This window comes from Herpailurus yagouaroundi, unplaced genomic scaffold (genome assembly GCF_014898765.1).
Source record: "Herpailurus yagouaroundi ecotype Mexico unplaced genomic scaffold, PumYag 221, whole genome shotgun sequence".
NCBI classification, from domain to species: Eukaryota; Metazoa; Chordata; class Mammalia; order Carnivora; family Felidae; genus Herpailurus; species Herpailurus yagouaroundi.
The window spans coordinates 17,464,360-17,471,046 of NW_024412452.1; positions in this window are offsets into that span (position 1 = coordinate 17,464,360).

Sequence of the window (6,687 nt, forward strand, 5' to 3'; positions counted from 1 at the left end):
TGTGTGTGTGTGTGTGTGTGTGTGCGCGCGTGCACAGGCATTCGTGCCCGGCCCGCGAGCCCGAGGGGAACAATGCTCGGGACACTCCGCTGGAGGGGCTCCGGGTCTGACCCACCGCCCTCCGCGGGATGGGTGCCTTTTTTTCCCAGCCGCAGGCCAAGGTGAGGCTCCCTGCAGCCTTGCGGTCGCGAAATCGCGTTTGTCTTTCTCCCACCCCCGTCCGAGGCGTTTCCAATCGCCGGAGAAGCGGAGGCCGGGCTCCTGGGCCCGGCGCCTGAGGTCGTCGGTTTCGGGTCCGAGTGGTCACCGCACGGTGGCTGTTGCCGCTGCTCAGTGGCTGTGCCCGCCACCAGCCACTTTTTTTTTTTTTTTTTTTTTTTTTGTGAATAAGACGCTCTCCTTTATTGTCACATGATATCCTTCCCCTCCTCCCCTGCACATTCATAAATCCGGAGACTGCCTCGGCTCCTTTCATTCAGAGCTGCCATTAGCCAAGGTAGCAGTGGAGCTGGCTTGGGCGTAAAGAGACGATTGGCAGCCGTGAGGATGCGCCCTGGGGGGAGGCCCAGAGCTTGTCTTCGGGGAAATAGGGGCTTCGGGTAGCTGCTCTCCGGGGTCTTTTGCCCCTGCAAGCATTGAGAGTGCAGGGAGGGGAAGTGACTCAGGGTTTGATGATGGGGAGGGCTTTTCTTGCAGCAGGTGACAGAATGTTGTGCTCTACTCTTAAGAATCTACTTCACTTTTTTTTTTTTTTTTTTAATGTCCCTTTATCCTTTGGTGTCTGCTGTTGGCCAGGCTGGGCGGCTGGGCGGGAGGGGGTGTTGAGAGGGTTGGTGTTTGGGAAAGGGAATTTCCTTCCTGTGGTCCCCAGAGATATTTGCAGTAACCCCTGGTTTGCCAGACACCCGCAGCTAGAGAGCATCCCGCCTTGTGTGCCTGTCGCTGCCCTCCCACCACCTATGCCGGTGTTCTATGCCGGTGTTTCTATTTTAGGTATTTTGCTTTGTCTTCATAGACTGTTCTTGAAACGGTAAAATGAAAAAAGTTGCGCTTGTAGGGCTGAAATATGGAGGGGAAGAAATATGCTGCTGGGCCTTCCTCCCTTTGGGACTTGACTAATGAACAAGTATTTTTCTGGGTCTTCGTTTGTCCTTCCACACAAATAGCAGTAGTAGCAGGGAGGGACCATTGCCTTGCAACCTCTGGACTTGGGGATTATTGTTGGAGATTGGTTCTACTTGCCCTGCATTGGGTTCCTTGGCTCCATCTCTTGGGAATACTGGCCCGGATTCTCCCTTTTCACCGGGGCATATCAGCTTTGCATCCTACCCCATCTTATATCCAAAGCAAAAGGATTTTGGGTGGAATCACCAGCAAGAAATGACTATCTCTATTTTCTGCTTTCAGAGCAGCTTAGCATGGAACTGGCTGCCCCCACTGCTGTCAGAAGCCCAGTTAAGACAATGGGTATTTGAGGACAGGTTCTGGTTTCAGTTAGAGAAGCAGAAAGCTGTGGTACCTTAGCCCACTGCAGAAGTGGCCTTCCCGGGATTACTTTTAATGCAGGGACCTTGGCCTGAGACATGAAATGTAAGCCTGTAAGAAAACAGGCTTCATGGGCTATAAACTGCCATTTGTGGACACTGTCCATTATATTCTTCAAGTTCTTATGTAATGACCCATCTGAAAAATTCCTTTTAAATGTTAATGCCTGGAAGAAGTTATCTCTCTGGGTTACAGAGCTTTGCTGTGATTGCTTTTTTGTTGTTGTGGGGTTCTGTCTGGAAGCTCCAAGCTAAAATCATTGCTTGATTACAGTAGTCATAGTAGCCTAGGTTTTTGCTAGATTTATTTACCCCTCCCCTGTATGAATTTTGATCTTTTATTTTCTCTTCAAATGGCTTTATGTTTGAGTTCCCACAGATACCTCTTAGAAGTAGATGAGGAGTGTTACATATAAAGAGAATTGGTGACCTCAAACTGGAGACTTATGGGAGATATATTTATGCTTTAGGTAAAATAGATTTTCTTGATAGTCCATATATATTTGAAGTTTTTCTTAAGTGATACAGATATATAAATGTCACATTTAGCATCACAGTACAATAAGTCAGAATCTTGCAAGTGGCAAAATTGTGCCTAATTTTAAAAAATAATAAATGTTTTGTTTTCTAATGCTCCTTTCCATGTGATTTAAAACTCCGCTAGTAAATATATGGTAGTCCAGGAAAGCTTGTCTGCTCTTTTTGCCGATTGCCCTAAAAAATTGCTTCCATATAGAAAATATTCTGACCACTCTCTGATCCCACTCCATCTAGAAATGCATGTTAAGGTTTATAATTCCACAGACTTTTTTTTTTTTATAATTCAAAAGTAAAAAGCATCGAAAAACTATTGAAAGTGATCTTTTGTACATAAGAGTGGAAACGTTTTTTAAATCCTGTGCGGTTTGTCTATCTTTAAAGGATTTGATTATGGCCATGAATGGTTTGGAAATTCATAGACAAAATGAAGAAACCCTTCTCAAGCAAGCTTAACTCAGGAGACATGGGTGCTCTTTAGCTATTTTGTTCCTCTCATAAACTCTTCTCTGAAACACATATCTCACTGAGAATGGACTTGTAGCTTTGTCCTTAGTCCTGTTTTTCCTAATATTGAAAGGTCTCCCCTTAAAAAAAACTTAAATATTTCTGCTGAACCATTTCAAAGAAATTAGACATCAGAACACCTTATGTCTAGATACTTTAGCTTTCCAAAAGATGAGGATGCTCTTCCAAAGCCTCAATACTATCACACTTTACAAAATTATTCCCTGTTGTCTTTAACATTCAGCCTAATTGATTGAAAAATGTCTTTTACAACTGCCATTTCAGCCAGGTGCCAGTTAAAGATCCTGAATTAAATGCATTTAATTTATACTTAAGGCTCAAGGCTCAGCCATTTGCTCACTTTCTGATCAAAGGCAAGTTACTTACATATCACCTTGGTTTTATCTGAGTGAATAAAATGAGAGTAAATATTACCAGTCTCATGGAGTTGTGAAAATTAAATGAGATAGCCCATGTAAAGCTTACGGTTCAGCACCAGGCATAAAACAGGTGTTTGGTATTGGCTCTTTGCAGGGCCCTGAGATAGATTTCTTACAGGCTCAGCTTGTTAATTTTCACACAACCCTATGAAGGAGCTACTGCATTTAACTGATGAGAAAGCTTAAATAAAGTTGCTTGCCTAAGCTAGGAAACATTTTTTTATAGTACTTAACTCACTTATTCTTCCCAGCAATCCCCCCCAGTAGATGTGGCATTACTACCCCCATTTATAGATGGGGAAACTGAGGCTGGGAGAAGTTGAGTAACTTGTCCAAGGTCATTATCATTAGTAAGTGAAGGAGCTGGATTGTGACTCTAGCAGCCTGGCTCAGAATGGACTGTTTTTAACCACCATGAGGTACTGTCTGAAAAGAAGACAGGGTGGCCAGCCTTAGTCATTCTGACTTCCGAGCTCACACTGTTTCTGTCAGTCTGTCCCTAATTCTTTGGTATTGGTGACAGTCTGTCATGCCATAGTTTTTTCCACTTCCCTTATCTTCCCTGAAAATGATACGAGGCACATACGGAATTAAAGTGAATTTAGGCTCACATACTGAGCCTGGGTGGCTCACTTGGTTGAGTGTCTGACTCTTGATTTTGGCTCAGGTCATGATCCCAGAATTCTGGGATCGAGCCCTACCTCAAGCTCTGCACTGAATGTGGAACCTGCTTAAGATTCGGTCTCTCCCTCTCAGCTCCTTTCCTCTGCTCACACTCTCTCTCTCTCTCTCTCTGTCTCTCTCTCTCTCTCTCTCTCTCTCTCTCTCTCTCTCTCTCTGTCTCTCAAAAGTAAATTTAAATAAACATGGGCTTGAAAATTCTTTGATACACCTTCAGATAATCGTATGAATTCAGAGTTGGTTATTGCTGGACATTAGCTGTACATTTATTGAAATACCAGTTGTGTAAATTAGACCTGGTACAACAAATATTGATCTAGTTTCTTTGCATCAGCCTTAAAAAAGGGACGTTTCAGGGTGCCTGCTTCTCTCAGTCCATTAAGCGTCTGACTTGATCTTGGCTCAGGTCATGATCTCAAGGTTTATGATATCAAGCCTGGAGTTGGACTCTATGCTGACAGTGCTGAGCTTGCTTGGGATTCTCTCTTTCTCTCTCTCTCTCTCTCTAAATAAATAAATAAATAAATAAATAAACAAACAAAAAAAAATTTTTTTTTTTTAGAGGGATGTTTTACTCCACATGAACAGAATCCTTAAATGTTAAAAACATGGAGTTGACTCTGTGGAATTGGAATCTTGGTCCATTCATCAGAAGATCTTGAAAGCAAGACAAAAAAAAACAAAACAAAACTTGGAAAGACCTTAACAAGCCTGTAAGCCAGGACATTATCATTGTATACAATTAAGTGCCTACTTTGAGGCCATCCATCTTTCTCTAGGTGGTGGGCTTGGGCTTCTCTCCATCTGCTAGGCTTGTTTCCACAGGGATTTAGCAAGTGCTTCCTCTTTTCTAGCTATGTTTGATCCCCTTTGCTTTCCACTTCCTTTAGCCAAATGAAACATATACGAAGTGAATCAATAGAAATACCAAAACTATTCTGCCTCAACAGTCTGCTTACTCGTGCTCTTTATTCTGAAATGTTCTTTCTTCCTTCCCTTCAACAAGTGAAATTCTGTTCATTCCCCCCCCACCCCCCCCAACCAGTTCTGTGGCCATTCCTTTTATGAAGTCCTCCTAGACTTTCCTCACCCTCCACTCTTCGAGTCAAAACTGAGGACTTTTTAGAGCATTTTTTTCCCACACCGTATGGCAGTTATCACCATTGAGCGTTGGGGTATTAGTAGCTAGATTCTAGGTTCTTAGTAGAATATGAGCTTTTTGGATTCAGGATTACCTCTCAACTGCTTAGTTTTCTAGTTGTTGGCTCAATACTATTGGGCACATTGCTTTGTAAATGTCCGTTGAACGTAAAAAAATGGGTTTAATTATTTTAAAATTCTTCGTCCCTACCAACAAATGCAGAATGCAACGATTACAATCATTGTATTTGGTTAACTTGCAGTGTGTATAAGCCCCCTCTGAGAAAGTCCATGTTCACAGGTATCCTTTGGCTCGTTTTGTGGAAATTGGGTGCAGAACTATCTGGTGGTAGTGGTCTGTGATTGATAACTCAAAACCGTTTTGATTCCAGTCACTGTTGTAGGAGTTGGGATGTGGAAGATTTTGAGTGCAATAAGCCGGGGCCTGTGTTTCTGCTTCTGCAGGAAAATCTCCGCAGAAAATCATAGTATTAACAATTTGCAGTAGCTGCAGGGTTCTGATGGAGTCTTAACACTTGAAGTTGGAGACGGCCGTGCTGATGAACACCAACATTGGCATACTCCCTATTTTACTGGACTGAACACAACTACACAATCTAACAGCAAAATCCTCAGAAACTGAACAAGATGATAATAGAGGCAGAGCAGGACGTTTTGGCGTGTGTGGTTATTTTGGCTTGTTTTTAAATAAATTGGGCTCTTGTGTTGTTGTTGGTTTTTCTGAGACGCAGTCATATTGATAAACTCTTGTAAATGTTTCTTTTTAATCAATACTTAAGGCCAGAACACTGATGATTTTTTTTTTTTTTTAAGGCATTTCCTGGGGCTTTCAGTCACTGGAATAGAAGGACTATTTATACTAGTGCACACAGTGCCCTATGGAGCAAAATGCATTTTCTGTGTGCTTGCCCTAAGATGCTTGAAGAATTGTTGCCATGGCTTGACATGTGTCCCATGTCATGGGAAGGAAGTCAGGCCAGGATTTTAGTAAAATACTTGATAGTAACTGGCATAGGAGTTCACTAAATTAAGTAGCAGCTGTTGTATAACTAATTTCTCAGGTTGTCTTTGTCAGCAGTGTGTTCATCTGTGGCGTATCACATCCAGGGTAGCAAATTGTGCTTATGTTATTTATGCTACTCTCAAAGGGTAGTTTAATATTTACGTAAAAACAAAATTTCTGCCTTTGCATTCATGTAGAGTGCAGAGGTGAAGAAATGGATCTTGACTTCATCCTAGCATTTTAGAGCTGGAGATTAGAACAAGGGCAGCTTCTAAAATGTATGGCTTTGGCTCCTGTGTGTACTGAAACGATGATTTTTCAAATCTGGTTGTTTTCATTCTTAGATATATTCCCTTTGGTCCATTCCTAAGTGCTTAAATTTAATTATCAGTTTACATTTTTTAATTGTCTTTCCTAGTTCATCTGGTAATGACATCTTTGTCTTTTCGTTTTCATTACTTATTTCTCTTATTTCTGTTTCTCCTTGGCGCTGCTTTGGCTCTGGCTTCCAGTATTGATTTTTCAGATAAGCACTACTTACTTTGTATTTGCCTCCCGCCCTGAGAATGCACAAAGAAGGTTGGCTCATCTGCCCTTCCAGGTGTGGGAATAAGAGCTTATTCACCCTTAGGCCCATAACCTTGCAGAGTGCAGAGCCCTTAGTAGGCTTTCTGCAAACGTTTATTAATTGGTTAAGGCAAATACTCATTAATTGAAACATAATTTTACCTTATATCAAAATATGAAGTAGTATTCTTACTGTACCTACATCTAAAAAGACTTTGAGGTTGCCTTTTCAAAACTTCCAGGAGGG